Source organism: Balearica regulorum, chromosome Z (assembly GCF_011004875.1).
Source record: "Balearica regulorum gibbericeps isolate bBalReg1 chromosome Z, bBalReg1.pri, whole genome shotgun sequence".
Lineage (NCBI taxonomy): Eukaryota > Metazoa > Chordata > Aves > Gruiformes > Gruidae > Balearica > Balearica regulorum.
In genome coordinates, this window is record NC_046220.1 from 38740280 (window position 1) to 38763307 (window position 23028).

Consider the following 23028-nt stretch of genomic DNA (forward strand, 5'->3'; position numbering starts at 1 on the left):
CCTCCACTAGACCAGGTTGCCCAAAGCCCCATCCAACCTAGTCTTAAACACTTCCAGGGATGGGGCATCTACAGCTTCTCTGGGCAACCTGTTCCAGTGCCTCACCACTCTCACAGTAAAGAATTTCTTCCTAATATCTAACCTAAATCTACACTCCTTCAGTTTAAGGCCATTCCTCCTTGTCCTATCACTACAGGCCCTTGTCAACAGTCCCTCTCCAGCTCTCCTGTAAGGCCCTGTTCAGGTACTGGAAGGCTGCTACAAGGTGTCCTCGGAGCCTTCTCTTCTCCAGGCTGAACAAGCCCAGCTCTCTCAGCCTGTCCTCACAGGAGAGGTGCTCCAGCCCTCTGGTCATCTTTGTGGCCCTCTTCTGAACTTGCTCTAACAGCTCCACGTCCTCCCGATGTTTTGGGGGCCCTGGAGCTGGACACAGTACTACAAGTGGTCTCTCATGAGAGTGGAATTGAGGGGTAGAATCACCTCCCTCGACCTGCTGGTCACGTTTCTTTTGATGCAGCCCAGGATACAGTTGGCTTTCTAGGCTGCAAGCGTGCATTTCCAGCTCATGTTGGGCTTGTCATCCACCAACAGCCCCCAAGTCCTTCTCCTCAGGGCTGCTCTCAATCCAGTTTCTGCCCTGACTGTATTTATGCTTGGGATTGCACCAATCCACATGCAGGACCCTTCCCTTGGCCTTGTTGAACTTCATGATGTTTGCACAGGCTCACTTCTCAAGCCTTTCAAGGTCCTTCTGGGTGGCATCCCTTCCCTCCAGCGTGTCGACTACACCACACAGCTTGGTGTTGTCAGCAAACTTTCTGAGGGTGCACTCGATCCCACTGTCCATGTCACCAGTGACGGTCCCAGTACCGACCCCACTCGTCACTGTGCTCCACTTGGACACTGAGCCGTTGACCACAACTCTTTGTCTGCGACCATCCAGCCAATTCCTTATGCACCGAGTGGTCCGTTCGTTGAATCCATGTCTCTCCAACTTAGAGACAAGGATGTTGTGTGGGACAGTGTCAAATGCCTTGCACAAGTCCAGATAGATGATGTCACTTGTCCTTCCCTTGTCCAGCAACACCATAACCCCATCATAGAAGGCCACCAAGTTTGTCAGGCACAATTTGCCCTTAGTGAAGACATGTTGGCACCAATCACCTCCTTATTTCCCATGTGCCTGAGCACAGTCTCCAGGGGGATCTGCTCCATGATCTTGCCAGGCACGGAGGTGAGACTGACCGGCCTGTAGTTCCCTGGGTCTTCCTTTTTTCCCTTCTTAAAAATGGGGGTTATGTTCCCCCTTTTCCAGTTGGTGGGAACCTCACTGGACTGCCAGGACTTCTCAAATACGATGGAGAGTGGCCTGGCCACTTCATCCACCAGTTTCCTCAAGACCTGCGGATGCATCTCATCAGGTCCCATGGACTTGTGCACCTCCAGGTTCCTTAGATATTCTCAAACCTGATCTTCTCCTGCAGTGGGTGGTTCTGCATTCTCCCAGTCCCTGCCTTTGCCTTCTGTGACCTGGACAGTGTGGCTCAAGCATTTGCCAGTGAAGACTGAGGCAAAGAAGTCGTTGAGTACCTCAGCCTTTTCCATATCCTGGGTAAGCAGGTTGCCCGTTTCATTCCGGAGAGGACCCACATTTTACCTTGTCCTCCTATTATCACTAACATACCTATAGAAGCTTTTCTTCTTGTCCTTAACATCCCTGGCCAGATTTATTTCTATCAATCAGGGCTTTGGCTTTCCTAACCTGTTCCTTGGCTGCTCGGACAGTTTCTCTGTATTCCTCCCAGGCTACCTGCCCTTGCTTCCACCCTCTGTAGGTTTTCTTTTTTTGTTTGACTTTGCCCAGGAGATCCTTGTTCATCCACGGGGGCCTCTTGGTGTTTTTGCTTGACTTCCTCTTTGTTGGGATGCATTGCTCCTGAGCTTGGAGAAGGTGACCCTTGAATATTAGCCAGCTGTCTTGGGCCTCTCTTCCTTATGAATGAAGATATACGAGACTGTAAGTGGTGGCAACCATTTTCAAAGTTCACATGTGGGGATTCTGTAGAAGGTGATTATACAAAACTAGATGACTGACTGCAGCAGCTGGATCCTTCTTTCTGCAAATGACCTAGATAGGGTGAACATGGAGGTGTTTCACTTGCATGGATGTCTCACTGAATTCATGTTGTGGTGATGACTTTCATGGTCAATGGACTTCAATTTTTAAATAAGATATTCTATGACATCTGAATCCATGCAGTATTCCTTCCTCTGTGAGAATAATGCTTTAGTATGTCAACATTACCATTCATGTAACAATCCTTGAATGTAAAGTACATGCACACAACAATCAAGATAAGTAATAGCTGTGTACAATCACTTTCCTACTCTGCTGTTGTTTAAAACAGCACGATGATTGCCAAGTGAAAACACAAGACTTTACCCTTTCAATCCCCCAGCATATTTTGATATGATTAAGTACTACTGTTGCTGGTTTTGATTTCTAATTCAAGCCCTGTGTGCTTTGTAGGATGAATACATGCTGAGGAGGAGTGAATTCTAAATCAAACTGTTGTGTCCTTGAGCCTCAGGATTGTCAAAACAAAAAACAACCCCCAAACCTCTTATTGCCCATTGACTTATATTCCTAAAGCTTATACTTGGTATCTCTGTTTTTAAGAGCTGATGTAAACCAGCATTCTGCTCTACTTTATTAAGGTAGCTTTGCTCAATGCAGTGTCCCAGTCAGATTACAGTTCTGCTAAATACCTTCTCTCTTTATGTGTTCCTCTCTGTTTCGTAGTTGTGAAGAGAATGGTTCACCTTTAGTGACTATAATCCTGACATGAGGAGAGATGAAGAATTTAAAAGAGGAAAGTAGTGGTGTGTTAGCATAAAGAAGATGCAAGAGAAAAGGAAAGACTGTGTGCAGTATCAGTAAAAGACCAAGGATTTTATTTAGGAGAAAGCTTTGGGTTAAGAGTGATTTTTAATTTTTACTATATGGATCTCCATCACTCTGTTTCTTGAAGTGCAGGATGATTACATGCATGATAGAGAGACTAGACCTTCCCAGGCCTCAGTTTAGAAGGATAGATTTCCCTGTTGATGTTTAACAGATACCATGCTGTGGCATGAAGTCTTTTTATTTTATACCAGAAATTAAAGGAAGAAATTCAGAAGCAGGGTGGGAACACAATGGGTGATGGACATGTGTTCCTGTTCTGATCAACAAATAAAGGACACATTGTGGGAAATCTGTTCATTTGATGCTGTGCTTAAGCACCTGCACACCTTTCTTTATGGTTAAGGTAAGAATAGATTATGTGAATATGATCTTTTTTAATGGTGCAGTGAATATTTGGAAGCATAGTTTATAGAAGGTTATATAGCTTTTAGTAGCACTATTTTTCTTTTAATATTCCTATTCCTTATGGGTTTTCTCTTCTAACTCTTTATTTGATATCTTTACCTAATGCTAGCAAAACTAGCCCAACTTCTTCATGACACCATTTTGAATAAAAAGAGAATTTTTTTTTCTGATGAGCAGGGGTCTGAATGTAGATGTGTATATGCTTTGAATAAAGTTTTCTTCAAATTCCAAATGGCTTTATCATTACATATCTCTGGATATATGTATATATATTTTTTTTCCAAAGGAATGGTATTACTATAATCATTTATCCAAGAGGGTCTATGATTTTTAGTGATGGAATAGCTCCTGTTCAGTGATTAATATCGTGACAGCTATTTTGTGAAAAATTAATGAGGTATTGTTTTTAGACAAGATATGGGAAAGCCATATACAGTAATTCTTTGTTCTGCACAAATGATGGGGAAAGGAAAGTGAGTTATCTGTGTTCGAAAGACTTTGATACTGTGAAGCAAGAATGACTTTCTTGTTCTCTCATGACTCCACTACAGATGATCTGTGTGTTCTCTGACATAAAGTTCTAGTGATCTCCAAAGGAAATGACTACCTGACATAGATAAAAAAATTTCTTTTCCCAAAGCTGGATTAGAAAAGATACTGAAATGAGGCCTTGCTTTGGAAAACCAAACTGAAATATTTTGTTGAATTGGTTTAGAGATCTTTTGGTCAGAGGATATAAATGCAGTCTACTGCAGAGAAGTTCACTGTAACCTTCTCAAAAAACTATACTTGAATTTAAAACAAAACAAAACTGCAAACAAAAAAGGGGAGATCAAAATAATCCCAAATATATAACCCTTCTTTTTCAGCTTGCTTTAGATAGTTACAACAAAAAATGTCAAAAGTTTTAAGGAAAAAATACATTGCTCTTGGCCACACAAAGCTGATTCTAAATACTTTAAGAGGTTGAAGGGAGTGATTCACTCAAGAATATCTACAAGCAAATCATACAGTGCTTTTGTTTGTTTGTTTGTTTGTTTTTTGTTACTAGAAATGGATATGGGGACTTGGTAGCATTTCAGCTGCTCATGATTTTTATGGGTATACATGATAGTTTCCAGTGAACAGATGTGCTAACATTTTGTAAATGTCCTTTGGCCTATTTCAGTCTTTGGTGAGTGCATGCTCTTTTGTGTATGTGATAGTGGATCATACTGTATAACAGCCTGTAGTGCAATAAAGGCTATTCATAGGATAGGAAAGACAGCTTTCAACTCATCTTTGTGAGTTTCTTTCCCAAGACTCCAGGTTTATAATTATGTCTACGAGGGAGAAAATTATTACAGTGGATTTATTTAGGGTTCTATGAGCAGTATATTTTAAGTTCAAACCTTGGAATGTATGAAAACCTTAACTTATAAGACCTAAACTGGAGAAATAAAAATAAAGTTTAATCTTTTTATGTGTATCTATCTTCATTATTTTATGATCAATGAAACTTCCTATATTTCAGATTTTTTCTTAATAACAAACAAACAAACAAAACCAAACCAACAATCATTATATAACTTGCTCTAAATGAAAGACTGTTTTAATACCAAAAGTTTAAAAAGTTTGGATGAAATGGCCCAGGTGGTCCTTGACCTCTGAACATTCATTGTACCAATTAACCTTTCAAAATGGCATCCATTCTCTCACACTATCAGTTCAGGATATCCTGCTTGAAGCAGGGTTCTGCAATGTGTTAAAAGCGTAGAGTTTTGAAGTTTGATTCAGCATGGTTTACAAAATTTTTACTAGCTACAGGCTGAACACACTTAAGGCTAATCACAAGCCTATTAAATGAAAAGGAGCAAGAAGAAGAGCTTACCCTCCTCTGCTGGTCCTATGAGGGAAAGGCCTGACCTTTGTGTTTCAAGGAAAAAAAGGTATGGTTACCTACCAGGAGATGCTGTTAAGAAGAGGCTTGCTATTGATGAACTGTATGAAAAATTTCCCACAAACCAAAGTAAAGTATTTCAATTCACAAATAGACATTTTTTTTATGATGGCTAGTTTATGTGGTTCCTGCTCAGTATACTGACTATTGTGAATAGCCAGTTCAGGCTATACTGTAGGCTGACAAATCTGCTGCTGTTGTATATTGTGTAGATGGTATAAATAGTCAATCCTGGCTGGTCATTTCTCTATGGCACCTTTGTGCCTAAATCCCTTTATGTATCAATGTGTTTTAGATAAGAAAGAGTGAGTGGAATATCATTTAAAAGTTTATTACTACAATACAGTATGCAGTGACAAGATCTTGGGGTGATAGCAAAACTGATCCAGTAATAACATGTCTGCTGAATTTCCCTGGAGTATATTGCCTCAGTGCTGAGAAACCACCTGTGTTTCGTTTCTTTACAGCTACAGCAAGGGGAATTACCTACCCCTATGACCTGTGGACTGGATTTCTAGAAAATCATAACTGATATGAATTTGGAGATAAAGGAAATTGAGCAAGTGAAAAGTGAATAGCTACCATTTAGAGACATTTAGATTGGCAGAAAATGAGATGCTCAAATTGCACAGGATTATCTGAGCCATCCAAACACCTGAAAGTACACTCCATTTTGTCTGTCTTCAGATTCCTCCATCAGCTTTGCTCAAGTGTTTACTGTGGACTCTTGACTTTTTTGTTTGTTTGGTTGGTTGGTTGGTTTTTTGTTTTGTTTTGTTTTAACATCCTGATGGTTAATATGGTAATCCTATATTCTGCCTAGTGGGTATTAACAAGTGGCAGACTGTGTTTCAGAGTTAGTGTTTCTCAGCAGGAACCACCCTCAGAGCAAGAAGTTCAGGCAAAGTATTAATAAGGTTTGATGGCCTTTTGCACCAGCACTTCACTCTTTATTATTCATCTAATTTATCTGAAATTGCATTTCATCACCTTGGCATACAAAGACAAAGCTCTAATTTCCCTGACAGCCTGCTCTAAGATGCAGAGATGGCAGTAGAGAAGGAAGAACAATCTGCCTTCATTCACCTCCAGCAAATTAGCTACAGTTCTAACAAAAGCAAGTAGCAGCACAAACTCACTGCATGACAGTATGTCTTTGTGTAATGCTAGCCCAGATTTGCTGAGTGATAACTATAAAATAAAGTTTAATAAAGAGATCCTGTTCTCCCAGAATTTTTCTCTTTGGGCTGCTCATCTGTGCAATGCCTGCTGGACAATGGCGTTACAGTTCTCAGGTGGTTGCTGGTGTGTAGAAGATAAGTTGGGAAATTTTGTCCAGTGATGTGTAGAAATTCTACATGCATGGCTCTTGTTGGGGCTTAGAAAAACTTTTCTCAAGTAGCCAAACTTGGTGTTCTGCAACAGAAACGTCTCTGCCTACCTGCTTGGTACCTGCAGAACCCAAAGCAAGTGGGCAGGGTCCTTAGGAAGAAAGAAGTGTTTGAGGAGCAGTGCCAGCCTCTTTGCAGCTTTGTAGAAAGAGCAACCTCTGTGATCACTGGCACAGTAGGGAATATGTGCCTGCTTGAATAGGAAGTCATCAAATGCTGTGATGTAACAGCAGCTGGATGTTTGAAGTACACAAGCAAGTGCAGAGCTTTGCATTTGACTTGGTTGTACGCAGCAGTGCTGCTGGTTGCTGTAGAGATCATTCCAGAAAATCTCAAAATACAGTGTATTGACCTTTCACACTATCTTTGTGGGTTTCCCAGATAGACTCATTCTCTCTGTGTGATAAATAAAGAGTTCAGAATGGTTTTTGTCTGACTGCTTTTCTTTCTGGAGGATGTTTTTAAAGAAGTTTTGGGGTGCACTGAACTGTTTGGCACAGTGACCCAACAGAAGTGAGTATATGATGTAAGGGAAGGGTTTCGTGCAGAGCAGATGGTATTTACAGGGTTATGAAGCGTGCCCAGATACAAGTCTTTCTATGAATGTTTCTGCCCTCAGAAGCTGCCCTTTAAGCAGCAATCACACTTTTCCAAATCAATCAGAAATAACATAATCAAATCAGAACTCAGTTGGAAATCAGGGTGATCTATCATCCTGTCCTAAATAGAGTGTGTCTGATTGATGTATGTATGTCTCCCCTTTTCCTCTTTGAGTTTGGCTTTAGCAACAGCCATGTAGCCTGCATCCCTTCTGAGTTACAGACCAGTCTGCATCTCAAACTGTGTGTCATTTTGCCCAGAAAGCCCCTTCTCTGTGGTGTATTTCAAAGACAGAATGAGTTGCATCTGCTCAACGAGTCAGCAGGATGGGGGTGGATGCTGGGTCTTGGCACCGGCTAATGGGAGAGGTTTGGAAAGCTTGCCTGCTCTTAGTGCTCACCTGTTTGAGAAGAGTGCTCTGTGGCTGGCTACCAATGGAGAGATTATCATTGGCTATTGTTCTTATGAGTGTACGGTTGTTATACTATCTTATTTTCTTACATCCAGTGTTTGGCAAAATCCTGCATTATTTATGCATAAAATGCTGGAAACTGAAAAGCTTATAATGAGCATCACATAAAGCCTTCAATGTTTGAGACTGCAAATGAAATGACACTGCTTGTTTAATTTTTTTAATCAAACATCCTGAAGCTTACCCGTTCTGGTTAACTTTTGTGTCTCAAAACTGTAGGATGTCAAAACCAGTCACATAAAAATTTCTTTCATTTAAAGCTGTAGTTCAGTTCACCCTGTTTATAATTATCATCATACATGCTTCTTGATGGATCTTTCATTTTGTCAAGACATTTGTACATTATTAATGAATGTTCCTCAGAGATACTGTTCACAGATACAGACATGCAGTGTGCTGATACTGATAAAAGTGCTAAGGCCAACTGTTAAGTGCTGTCAGAACTGTATGGGGTCTGCAATGTGTGTAAATTCCAGCTGACTTTGCAAGTCCCCAGTTCCATTTCAAACCTGAGACAAGAAAAAGGAAAAACAAACAAACAAACAACAACAACAAAAAAACCCCAAAAACTCAACCTACAAAAGAAACCCCCAAACTTTCCGTGTTTACCTTTCACTGAGTTTTCTTATCTACTTCTTCTGACATGTTTACATGCCAAGGATGTTGTCACAAGAACTGCTACTGGTTTGTGCTGCAATAAAACATGAGCTACTCAAAATATTCAGACATTCAGTGAATTATGAACCATGCTGAGGCCCTCCTCCTAGTGCCTGCTTGCAAAATGAATATGGTATTTCATTCAGCTCTGCACTGTAGGGATCTAGGTGGGAGGATCCTTTAATTCATCAAAGCTTTAATATAATGAGTAACTGAGGAAAAATAGGCCATTACTTGAAGATTTTAGTCTACAGTCCAGAATATAATTTTTGTGTATATGTTGCACTCCCATATTTAAAAAAAAATATTAAATTTCTAACTTTGACAAAAGTAAAATAATTTCAAAAGATGATTCTGATAGAAAAACTGACAAAGACAGTATCTTTGGCAATGATAGACTCTAGCAAATGACCTTATACTGTAGCAGAGGATAGGAGAATGCGGGATCTGGACATAGTTTCAAGCTTTGCTATTGGCACAATCACTGTCCGTGGCATTGGAACAAACCTCTATTTGCCTTCCTTCTGGAGGGGCAAAGTATTGCTGATGGTATTTATGAGCTGCTAGAGATCTGATGGAAAACACTCACTACGATAAGTATTTTTGTGACTTTTTTTTTTTTTTTCCTCAAAAGCATCTCTAACAGTGGATTATTTTCCAGAAAGCAGTAAAGCAGCCTTAATATAGTCTTAGAAAGGTACATTAGAGGTCTGCAGATGACACTGCATTATTACTAATTTGCCTTTTCTATGTATTCCTAACATAGATCTGTCTGCCAGTCCTCTAGTTACGTGATTTCTTGAAGTTATTGCTGTCAAAGACAACACAGTCTCTTGTGATGGGTTTCAGCGGGCATGTTCCCCAGCTGCTGTCATACTTCTAACAGAGCAGAGCAAGAGTGTTCAGAGCACAGGGTGCCAATCCCCTACCTCAGTAATCTTGTCACCAGAGAGTGCAGGGCACAGATGCTCTGTCCTTGTTTTTTCTTCTTTTTTTTTTTTTTTTTTTTATACTTTGGAAAGGACAGGCAGGTTGATTTTTTTCTCAGCTGGTGAACTACATAGATTAGGCCAATATTCTTTAAATTGCAGTCTGTGTATGCTTTTTCATGGCTGGATGATCCAGGGTATGAAGAGGAATGTTTTCTAAGACAAATGCCTCTGTCAGATTCATCAGCTCAATATGGCAATGTTCTTGTTGAACTGCATGTTATAGAGAGCAGCTCTTGCATGGTCCATTGACTGTTCACCTCCCTCTCCTCATCTTTTAAAATTTGTTGCGGTTTACTCTTGCGTGAAGAGATTTCTAGATACTTGTCACAGTTACAATAACTTTCTTTGAAAGGTCTGTGGAAATGTTGCAGATGGAACAAAAATTGTGATACACATCCCCTTCTCCTAGCCAACAACTTCCTTATATACAGTTAAGAGTTCTGCTGTGACCAGTGTGGCAGCACTTCTTTGTTCTCATATGCTCACCAGCCAGAGGTGTTCAAAAACCTTCAAAAATGCTGAGCGAGAACCCCCCAGATCATGGCTGCAGCTGACTCTGACATGGAATTTCTTGCTTGTGCGAAACGTTGAATTTTGAACTCTGACCTGGGATAACATGGGCCCTGGGTGTAGGAAGGACTCTGAATACATTTTCTGGTAGAGCTGATTAGCCGCTTTTTAGCAACCTGTCTTTGGGGAGATTGCACAATGGGAGGTGACTTCTTCCTTTTTTCTCTTCACGCTACATTCTATACCAGAGCTGAAATTAGGTACTAGTTACAGAAGAGACACATCATTCACTGAAAAATCATAATCCTTCATTTTTTATTAAGCTACTGTCCTGGTTTCAGCTGAGAGGATTGATTTTCTTCACAGTAGCTAGTATGGGGATATGTTTTGGATTTGTGCTGGAAACAGCGTGGATAATATAGACATGTTTTTGTTATATGGACCTATTGTTGAGCAGTGCTTACACAGAGCCAAGGCCTTTTCTGCTTCTCACACTGCCCTGCCAGCGGGATGGCTGGGGGTGGACAAGGAGCTGGGAGGAGACACAGACAGGACAGGTGACCCAAACTGACCAAAGGGATATTCCATGACGTCATGCTCAGTTTATAAGGAGCTTGGGGGAAGAGGAAGAGGAGGGGCAGCGGCATTCGGAGTGATGGCGTTTGTCTTCCCAAGTAACTGTTACACGTGATGGAGCCCTGCTGTCCTGGAGATGGCTGAACACCCACCTGCCCATGGGAAGTGGTGAATGAATTCCTTGCTTTGCTTTGCTTGTGTGTGCGGCTTTTGCTTTACCTATTAAACTGTCTTTATCTCAACCCACGAGTTTTCTCACTTTAACTTTTCCAGTTCTCTCCCCTATCCGGTGTGGGGGGAGTGAGTGAGCATCTGCGTGGGGCTCAGCTGCCGGCTGGGGCAAAACCACGACAGCTACTTAAAAATAAGGAACTGATCGCTATAGATCTTGCTTGTTAAAGTACTTACTGAAATAATTGGGCTGTGCTTTCCTAACTGTCCTAAATTTGGCTTTTGCAGTGGAACTTGATTTTCCGGACTTCAGACATTGTAAAAATCCCTTGAGAGGGCCAGACTGGTCTGTCTCTTTGGCCTGTGGAAAATGTAGTACTTAACAGTAATTAAGTGATCCTATCCTTAAAATGAAGTGTGACTTTGCTGAAAGCATTTCATTGGAATGGTAGAACCTAGGGCAACTTGGAGGAGACTCGGAAAGAAGGTGAATAACAGCAGTTATTGCAACCATCCTAAAGTCAGGTTCAGGAGTATAAAAGGTAAAAGAAGATGGCATATTGTCTGATAAAGCCTTGAAATAAAAATGTCTTTTGATAAAAGATTGTATGATGAAAGATGGATGAATTTTGTTTTTAAATAAGGAGGTGAAAGTGTGGGTGGGACTAGCACTGTTATGGAAAAGCGTCTTTAAGGCAGCGGGCTATCTTCTGATTCATCCTAACCCTTGGTAGCATAGCCTGTTTTGTGTCCCAAGTGGGAGTGCAAATAGGGGTATCTCTTGCCTCTCTTTGCTTTAATATCCTACCTTCAGCTAGTTCATTTTGCAGTTAGGTGCTTTGCAGCTGAGACTTAATCTGGTCCTCTTGTACTATTGTAAAACTGCATGTCACTAATAGGCTCCTTTGGTTGGGAAAATAAATAAGTACCAGAGCCTTTACAGATCTGCTTGATTAGGGGATAGTTTGGATGCTCAGTGTCTACAACTTTTAGATTTTGAAACTGTATAATTCTTAATGAATAACATTTTTCGAAGAGATGCAAGGAAGAACAAACAAGGCTCCACTTGTGCTCCCTTCCATATTTTGAGCAGAATAAAAATCCCTAAGCAATGTTTTTGTATAGATCAGCCTATGAACAATAAATTCGCTAAACGTGAGAACAAAAGATGCACTGAAAAAAATAGAAAGCATGTAATGATAACTGTTGGAGACCCACCCTGGCCTCTGATGCTGAACAAATAACTCATTGTAACTGGAGACTAGGATTCCTGAAGAGATAATTAAGGAATCTAAATGATTATTTTGATGTTCAGATGGTTTGTAAGAATGAACAGAAGTACAAATGCAAACCAGTCAGTTTTTGGCTGGCATAAGCACATTTGTCAAAGTCAAGGCTCTGTAAGCATGGAATGAGTACTGTGATTATCCTTGCATTTATGAGGATGCCATTTCTAATCACTTGTCTTGTATGTGCAGAGTCTGTTAACATTAGTTTTGTGATTGTGCTCCATTTTCTAGTGGAACATGGTCAAAAAAACATGCACAAAAGGGGAGAGGTGACTGCAGCCTCCAAACCAAACTTCCTGCCATTTCTACTGAGGCAGCAGTTCTGTCCTTTCATGCCAATAACAGTTCAATTACATTTCACAGAGACTGTAAGTGCTCTCAGATTCACTGGGCCAGTTACACAAATGATCCTACTGACTTCCATAAAATGATTTGTGTATCTGAGATAAACAGGGTTAGGTTCAAAATACTGGAACAACTCCATGTAGTTTTCAGTATTCATCTAGCAGTGTGGTCAACTTTTAAAAATGTGTGATTAATTGTAATAAATTACTGACTACATAAAAACATAGATGAAGAAAGTTGTACATCTAAAAACACAGAATATCAGAAAGATATTGAAGCCTCAATACCACATACAGTATTTTGAAGAACTTATATGAATTCATATGACATAGTACTGTAACTGAAATTGAAATTGTACGTAAGGAAAACTAGTTTTGTACATTGTTTAGTGAATTAGATATTCACTGCAGGGGGAACAGAAAAAACAACAGATGTTATACATATGTACATGCATATGCTATATACATGCCTTTGTAGCTAGATCTGAATAAGAATGAAGATTAGAGATGGTCTGTAAAGGGGATATAGAGGAGAGACAATGAAAACAGAGGATGAATGGGGCAAGGCTGATGATGGCTTAATGTGAGAATAAGGTAGAACAAAGGACTACCTTTTTTTTAAATTATTTATTTTTTCCTTCCTGTAACTATATACTTTCTGATCTTTTCATTTTCATTCTTTGTTGACATTCCATTCCATTTTGCTGGGACTCTTCTTTCTCACAGAGCTCAGAAACTGTGTAGAAATGTTAGTTCTAGTTAGTAGGTCTTTGTTTATTTCTCTGACTTCCTGACTGTGGCAAAGGAATATCAAACTGTGGCATACAAAGGGAAATGGATAGTGTGACAGCTATGCTTGGGCAACTTGCCATCATTAATATCATGTGATGAACTTAAAAGCTCATTTAAATGAGCTTTTCTTATTTTTCAGTGGGTTCTAAGCAGGGCCACGTAAAAATGTAGGGAGGGAACTAAACGAACCAATTCAAAGCGAACAAAATCACATATAGGACGTGATGATCACATAAGTCACATAAAATCACATAAAGGACGTGTGGAATTTGGAGCAGGCTGTTGAAAAGCTAGCTATAGAGAATATATGTATCTATTTTTGTGCTGAAACCTATGTCAGTGAGCTAGCCTTTCCCAAGGAATTTGCTTATATTTAGTATTTGCATTCTTTTCCTGCAATTTATTAATCAATGAAATGGAGTTACTTTTCGTCATGGTCAAGCTTATTGAGTTATTGATGACAGATTCATTTGCTGAGCTTGTTTCTCAAATATATTTTTAATGGCTCGCTTTTATGTGTTTATGTGTTTACTCTACATTTAAGTTACATTTCTTTTTAATTCACAAAGGGTACAAAGTAGCATTTATCCACATTATGAAAACATCTTGGTACATATATTTCTGCAACTTAATTGCTTTTGGAAAAAAAAAAAAAAAAAACCCACAATAAAATTGAGGGCAGTCTATACCTTCCTCCTGTTTCTTTGCTTGTATGTTCAGTTTACACCTTTTCTTGTTTACAAGGTACTGAATTGTTTATGCAAATAACTGCTACAGAAAACATGAAAAAATGAAAGCTGCCTTTCAATACCCTGTTGCTAATTGCACAGCATCTTATTAGTACAATCGTATTTCAAACTTTAAAATGATGTGGAGGTTTAGATGCATTTACCCTCACAAATGCATTAACTTAAATTTTTTCTACAGAGTCTTTTTGTTCCTCATCTTATTTTGAGTAGAGGACATAGTTTCAGTATTAACAGAAACAGTTTATTTCATTATTTGACTTTAACTTCAGTTATAAAGCAGGATAGGGAAGTAATGCTTCTAAGTGTATTGATCTGTCACTTAAAGGTTTAACTTTGCAGCACAGAGGCAAAGACAGTAGGTGAGCATTGAATTGACCTTGTCATGTGATATAGGATCATTCACTAACTGATTCTGGTGATGGAGAAGATGGCAAAGTCTCTCTTCTGTCCATAAAAACCAGGCACCTGAGCTTCTGCCTGGCACTTGTTCCAACCTCTAATTATTATTATTATTTTTTTCTTCGATTGTACCAAGGTGACTGTGGAAATAATTGAGTTTTATTCTAAAAACAAAACAAGTGAAAGGAACAACTAAATGAGGACACACCATTGCTTATACAGTGTTCAGGGAGCACCATATTTTCTGGATTTTAGAGTATCCGACCTCATTTTTCAATTATTTCAGTATTTCAATATTTCAGCTATATTTTCACTTACCCTAAAGTGCAACATAAAAAGCAAGGCAGGAATTTATAGGTTAAGTTTTAATCTACTGAGGAATTCATCCCAGGTATGGGCAAAATATTGAGCCAAATCTTGAGCCTTTGCCAGCGTGGCTGTTCTTTGCTCTGCACTGGGCCCTGCTCCCAGAGATATTAATTTAGAGATCTTAAACATATGCCATGCTGTGCATAAGGAGGCTTCTGTCAGGTGAGAAATATGAGGTGAAGTATCAGTGACAGTTTTCTTCCAAGCATATTCTCCAATGCTCTGTTGAGTTAAAAATGAAGTTGATGTTGCCCTGAATGAGTTTCTCCCCTCACACCCCATTGACACTTTTAATCCAATTTACATCTTGTACCCAATTTCTGTTTACTGGCTCATGCATTATTTCTTCTACAATATTCTAGGATTTGCTACCTTTTTTGTAATCCAGTCACATTATCTTGCAAAATCTTCATTTCCTTCTGTTTAAAAGCTTGGTCCCTGTTGCTTTCAGATTTGACCCCACTTTTGCCAATCCTCTCCTTTCATTTGCAGAGGTTTTTATAATAGTTTTGAAAAAAATTAATTTCTTCAAGTATAAAAGCCAGTGCTAGCTGTGTTACCATGGTAACTGACTCATCTTTCTTGGAAATTAATGAGATTCTTGGTCTTTTGGCCCTGCAGGAACACTGATTTAACTCAAAAGTTTTGTTACTATATGTCTTTATCTGTCTTCAAACACTAGTGGCCTGGCTCTCATCTTATATGCATGCTTAGTGACTTAGCCTGAATTCAGTTGACTTACCTCTGGTTTACACTGGTGAGAGAAAAGGAAAGTAAAAATGTTCAACCATGCACACTTTCATATTATTTTAGTGGTGGTTGTTGATGCAGGATTTGGTGATGGGTCCAAGTCACACACAGGTCTTGCATCCATAGAAGAGACAGATGTCTCATTTAGTTTAAAAGATTTCATATTGTAGCTCTTGAATAGATTACTTCCTCTAAAACCTAGGCGTATTTTTCTTACTGTTGTTTTTTTGCAGATGCTTTGCATCATGAGTTGGAGAGACTGAGAGTAAGAAAAGAAAAATATTTATGAAATACATTGCTTGGATTTTTATCTCAAATCTGATTAAGCAGAAGAGTGGTACTTTTTCAAAGTGTCTTTTCACGATGTGAGAGATTCTGAGAAAAAACTAAAGATCAGAATCCCTTTGAACTTTGAGAATATTTTGATCAGGATCTGAACTTCACAACAGGCAACTGCTGGATTTCTGTGATGGAACAAGCCAGCCATGCACACTCAAAGGTTCTCAAACTTTTCTAAATTCAACCCTTCATTTTTATACAAACTCATCCTTCATAATTTGCATCCATTACTACTCAATGTAATTCTAGTACCTAGAAAAGGGCTCTGCATTAATCCCTGTGGACTGGAGAGGGATGATCAGTTGAAGTACTTTTTTTCTTTTGGCAGAGAGAAGATGCATTCTTCACTCAAATGTCAGGGTTCTTTTCTATCCTGTGCAAAGAAGTTTCACTTCATGACTAAATTGACTTTTTGAGAAAGTTAACTGAAGGATTAGAATGATCACAGTTGTGTTTTTCAGAGAGTTTATTTCTTCAAAAATGTGAACATTTTGCAAACTCTGGTACTTAAGTTATCTGTGGTTGATTATGTTTTGTTCACAAGGAAGTTCGAAGCTTCCTGTGACCCTCATATGTAAGGAGTATATTGCTATCCTTTCCCTCATTCCCTACTTTCATTGCTTGACTTATTTAGCAAAGGCAGCAAGAATCCTTTTTAAATAGCCTTTAGCAGCACAACATGTTATTTTTACGATTGCCAAATTTATAAGAATACAGACTGCAAATACATCCTGAGTTTTTAGACAGTTTAAAGTACTTCTATCACCTAATCTTACCGATACTGCATTTCAAAATTGCACTGATTTTGATAAAATGCCAGTGATGTCTTGAGAGACTTTTTCCCTTTCTCACACTGACCTTAGAAACATTGATAAACAAATCTGTTGTGTTTCTTCTCAAAATGCTGGAGTGTTGAGTAGTGTTGCCCCCTTTTTCTTAATAGGGAAGAGGAAACAAATGATAGGCATGGTTTGTTTGATAATCATACGGTATTTTAAAGAGCACCATTGTGCTGCATGCATCACTGAAGCATTCTCTTGTGGAAACACAGAACATTTGGCCAGGCTAAGGTTCACTGCTTTAAAAAATTTGTCAATATAACACTAATAATGTGCATAACTTCATGATGAGTTACAGAGGACTTATCAAGAAAGGCTGTTTTAATTAGAATGAAAACTCTTGGCAAGAAAATAGCTAAAGGAGGTATTCATCCTTCAGCATCATGCACCCATCTGTTATGAGGGGAAAAACCAGTTCTATGTTTTTATACTCTGCGATGAAGTTCGCTGCTGGTATTGAGGCTGCAGCCAGTTATCCATGATAACATGAGTGTCATTTGTTGGGTGGTGAATGCACACTTACGGTTTGTTCTGAGTGGACTTAAGAAGCTATGATTGAAGGAGAAAATCTGTTGACACTGAAACTTATGATCCTTCTGCCCATTATGTGAACAAATCTTCTTGCTATTACAGCACATTGGGCTATATCCCCCATGTTTTGATATTTTTTCCTTTTTTTTCTTTTCTTGTGTATTTTCTTACAGAATTGACAAGACTTCCCATCTTGTGATATTCTCTAATTGTTTTCTCTGTGTTTTTACCAGTCCTCAGAGAAAACAGTTCACCAATCTCATTGAACATCAAAAACCTTCAAGAAAAAATATATCTCTTTGCCATAATAAATTGGATTAGTTGTACAACAGAGTATGTATCTACATGACTGCGGTGTAGTATGTTGTAAAGGTAACAGGAAAAATCCTCCAATCTGGGATGTTGCAAAACTCTGGCATGGCTGTAAGCATTCACAACTAGAGGTAGCCAAGGGAACTTATTTTCAGCTGCATCTCATCAGATTCATTAGCCTGCTCCCACCACACATGTACTTGCAAATTTTATTCTGGTATGAGAATTCTTTTTCTTTTTCTTTCTTTCTTTTTTTTTTTTTTTTTTTTTTTTTTTTTTTTTTAATGCCTTGTAAAATACAAAGTACAGTGCAAGAAGCTTGTAGTTTCTTAAAAGGTACCTGCCCTCAGCCCACCTGCTTGCCCTAAGTCTGGAGAGAAGCAGGGGAGATGAATGGAACTGACTTGATGGTAGCTGAAACTTCAAGTGGAAAGAAACTATTCCAAATCTTGAGAACATCCCACCAGGAACATCTTGTTGGCACACACCCTTTTTTTGTGGTAAAGCCACACGCTCTTCTAGGGCAGAGGACCTGACTATTTCACGCAGGTCAGTGTGACGGGGGAAGAAAGTGAATCTTTTATTGGTCTGCCCTTAAAGCTTTTAGACTGATCTTGCTCCTGCAGGAGCTCATTCTTGTATTAAATCTTGCAACCTATATCTAATGGAAGCCTCAATATAGTAGCTTATGTGCAGCAAGCGTGTAATTCTACTCAATAAACAAACTGTAGTAGCCTTCCCAGCTTAGCCTGAGTGATTCCATAGCTCAGTGTCATATGAAGTAGATATAGGACAAATTGTTTTATAATGAGAAGGCACAGATATCTTTGGCAGGCTTTGCATCAGAAGGAAATGCTCAGTATTTTCTCATGAGGATGTGAAATAAATTCCATTACATAGCAGTCTTTCCATTTATATCATGGCCCCTTATCAAAAATGTTAGGTGAAAAAATAATATCCTCTTTGACTATGTATGTATTGATGCTACCTGGATACCCAGAAACAGCCCATGGTCCCATCAAAGCGGTTCATCTGTTTACAAATTGCAACAACTTTTAAAAAAGCTGATCTGAATACGTCTGTTTCTCAGACTGGATTTCTCAACTCACCAGCACTATCTTCCTTTTTCCTGTTATAATTCATTCCATATCCAAGTTCATACTCATATTAATCGAAGATTCATCTTCTGCATTCAGGTATAATTGAGACCCTCTCAGTCAGTGGCTGCTGCATTCTAGTTTTAAGTGGAAACCCATTCTGAAGTGCTTAATACTAGAGTTTTGTGAACTTCAAAAGTTATTTGTGAGTTTCTGGATGAAATTCAATGTACTGACTTGACATTTACATTGTGCATAGCATGTAGAATGTACCTTCTTAAAAGTACCTATCCAAGTTTCTGCATGTGGAAGTGTTTAAACTGGAGAGTGGGAAAAGCTTATGAAGAATTCTTCATCAGTGTACCTCAGTTATTGTCGTTACCTTTTTGTTTGTCGTTTAGAGTAGTGATCTGTTAACATCCTAGATACTTTCAAAAGTCATTTTTTGGTATTTTCTGTAGTTTTTACTATACACAGATATAAACTTTTGGCTGAATTTTAAATGAATACTTTAAGATTTGGGTCTCAGTCTCTTCTGTAGGGCAATGGAAAATAATTAGTATCCTTCTTCCTTATTCATGGCATGTTAATGGAGCAAAATAATTTGCATATTTTATTTTTATATAAATTCTGCCAATAAGCAAAGAAATGTCAAAGTATTCCTTGTAAATTCAATTAGCTAACATGTTCTTTTCAGGCAAGAAGTGTTAATTTATTGTGGTTAATGGCAATGGACTGGGACTGCATAAAAGACACTGATTTTGAATTTTGTTGCAGTGTGCATGGGATGGTGTATAGTGGGAATGTTATATGATATTTGAGAGTCCTTCCTCCAGTACGAAACGCAGCAAACTCTGTTTTGACCAGAGAGGCCATTAGGTGTCATAGTCACAAGCTGTAGTACATATGACACAAAGAAGACTTGATGCCTGTGACATGCTCAATGTTCTGCACATAAACCTGGAGTGTTACTATATCTACTGAGGTGCAGAATCACAGGAAGAAGCTTATTTGTGTACTTGATTTTATGAAAAGAATAAATTTTTTGGGGGGGTGGCAAAGAAAAAAAAGGGCAAAGAATGTCTCTATCCAGGAGGTCTATAAAATCTAATAAACGTGGCTTGGAGATATTGGTATGAGGTCCTAAAACACCCAAATGATATTAAATAAACATCAAACTGTCCATATCTAGGAAACAAAGTAACAGTCTGTTTGCCCTTCACCTCTTGTTGCTGCCACAGCTTTTATAAATGGGGTTTCATCTTATAAATAGTATCAAATATTGTTAAACTTCCAACATCACTATTTCAGATTTTTTTTGTAACATATTTTCCTCAGATGATCTCTGATCTCTTTTAGAAGAGAAATAAGAAGCCAGTCATGCATAAGGCATATAAACCAAAGATACTAAACTGATATCTGATCAGATATCAGTTTTACCAAAATGCCTTGTCTAAGGACTAAAAGGAACTAAACAGCAGGTTGGTATTGGGTTTATGAGGTATAATTACCTGAATTAAAGTAGAGTCAATACTGTACAATTATTTTTGCTGTATGTTTTTGAATTTGAAAGTTTCCTGATACATCTAACCCAACCAATTCCATCGTGGGTTTTATTTAATTCTCACTTAATTCCTGTTCATTTACAGCACTGTTTTTTGGGGGGGGGGGGTTTGTTGTTGTTTTTTGTTTGTTTGGTTGTGGTGTTTTTTGGGGTTTTTTTTTTGGTTTTTTTTTTTTTTTTTTTTTTTTTTAAATGCAGCTCATGTTTTGCTGTTCACTTGTTGTATACAAGTTGCTCTTTGGCTTGTTGCAGAAGCCTTTCAGTAGAAGATCATAATTCTCCTGATTACTAGGTTCCTTATTGTTCCTTGGGCATTGTAAACCTAATTAGAATTTTCAGCAAATACTCTCCTGATGTTATTCATTAAACAACCTGGAAATCACATATTCGCAGGATCATCATGTCCTGATAGAAAGGGTGACCATACAGATCACTGCAACTTCATTGTCTTCCATTTTAAATAATGAATTTGATGATATCAACACTCATTCTTTTTTATAAGTATCACCATGATCTTAAAGAAATGCTCTCATTTAATCTCCAAACAGAATCAGCATCCATATCATAGTTGTAATTTAAAAAAAAATATGTGATTGTAATGACACCTCCCAATTATATTTTTTCTTCTAATGTGCTTTAATTTTTATTTAAACCTCTTACCTAAATAGGACATAAGGCAAGTTTTCTTCAGCTACCTTGTTGAAGGAAAATGAAGATGAAGATATTGTAACATTAGGTGGCCAGCAAAGCTTGCTTTATTGGATTTTGCTTCACTTAAAGCAGGTGAGGAAAAAAAAAAATTGTACAAACCATTTATATTTTATATAAGGAAGTTTCATCTGAAAACAAGATATAAGCATAAGAAAGACTAGCATCTTTCTTGAAGCTTAGGACCTCAGGTAAAGCATTTCTTTTGAAGTCTTTACTTTTTGGTTAAATATAGATACTTATTTACAAAAAGGATGTATTCTGGGACTAGCCATATTGCATCCCATATCACTGGATTGTTAATTTGTAACTTTCCTATTTTTGTTCCTGTAAAATGGAAATGGGTTTAGAATGGAAGTCTGAAGAAGTGTTTCTTCTCACTCCCTTGTTATTTACTGACCCAGTTGATACACGGGAAGGTCTTTACCTTTTCTAAAGTCAGTTATAAAACCAGAATGGATTCTCTTAGCATGAATCTTAGCAACCCTGAGGAAGTAAAAACAATCATTTGCTGCACAGATGGATTGTGTTGCTTGACTTCATCTCCCAAGAAATTATTTGGCAATGAGGCACTTCTAAGGCAACGCTCAAGACTCACATGAAATTTGTAGCAGATTCCCAGAAAGGTCCATGCATCCCAAATAATCTAGGTCAAGATCATGTCCACTGCAGAAAGTTAAATTATGTATTTTTCACATGCTTGGCTGGTTTAGACAATGGATTTATTTTAATAAACTGAAAATGTCGAAAACCAAGTTGTTTTTTAACTGGCAAGCAATGCAAGCTAGTATTTTCCTTTTCTTCTCCCTCCTGGAATACACCAGTTATGTTGTGATTCTGAGGCAAAATATCTGTCATAGACACTAAAACTGCAAAATATCAGCATAATTACTGACTTCAGTAGTAATTTATATGGATGCAGTCAAAGGAGAAATGTTATCTGACTTTGGTTTTGAGATCTCCAGTATGTATTGAAAGCTGTCAGTAGTCTATCAGCCAAATTCACCAAACTGTATGGATAGTCCATCATAAGGATAGGCTCATGAGAAAATGAACTGTTTCAGATATCTTGAGTAACAGACTACAGAATGCTATTCTAGAATTTTAACAATTAAAGTTTTTTTTTCCAGTTTTTAACAATAAAATTGGTATTGCAGTTCATGTGTTATGTTGTGTGCAAGATGGAAATCAGTTTGGATTTCATAGAAAATTAAATTAAATAATTTTTGTCCAATGGATTTAATGTATTTTTCCTTCCACACAACAAGTCAACAGCATTGTTTTTCCATGCATATAAAAGCATAAAAGAATTATTACAGATCAGTATACTAACTTGTTTCTTTTTAAGTATAGATGTGAACAGGCAGATTACAAATGATTGACAATATTTTGAAAATTATAGCTTGAGAAAGCCAATTAGGACAGGTCTAACTAAATTTAAATTAAGTGCCAACTTCTCTCTCTTGAATAATATTGCGTGAACTACTTTTTACAGACTCTGTTGCCAGTCGAAACTGGCTGTGCAGATCACTAGTTAAGATGGCAAACTGCTTATTCTAGCCTAATTTGAGCTACTGAAAACAGTCGTATGGTAGAGAATGTTATATTATACAGAATCCTTACATTTAAAGTATTTTTGAAGAGCTTTGCAAAGGAATTGAATTGCTTGCCTCTGTACAGACAGAGTTGGCAGGCACCACAGCAGAAGTGCCCCTGTAGCACTGAGTACTAATGTCTTTATTTATATGAAAACCAGTGTTGTGCAAGACAGCTTATTAGAAAAATGTAAGAGTCTTTTGCTTGTTTGGATAACTATTGAATAGTTCCTTCAAATCTACAAAGTATCATCATATGACACTTCTGACCATACCTCGCTCTACTTTTGCATTGATGGTGTTGGGTGCAAGGACAAATCCTGAATGTCTGTAGGGACAAATTATATTTCATAGAATCATAGAATCATAGAATGGTTTGGGTTGGAAGGGACCTTAAAGATCATCTAGTTCCAACCCCGCTGCTGCAGGCAGGGACACCCTCCACTAGACCACATTGCCCAAAGCCCCATCCAACCTGGTCTTAAACACTTCCAGGGATGGGACATCCACAACCTCTCTGGGCAACCTGTTCCAGTGCCTCACCACTCTAACAGTAAAGAATTTCTTTCTAACATCTAATCTAAATCGACCCTCCTTCAGCTTAAACCCATTACCCCTTGTCCTGTCACTACACTCCCTCATAAACAGTCCCTCTCCAGCTTTCCTGTAG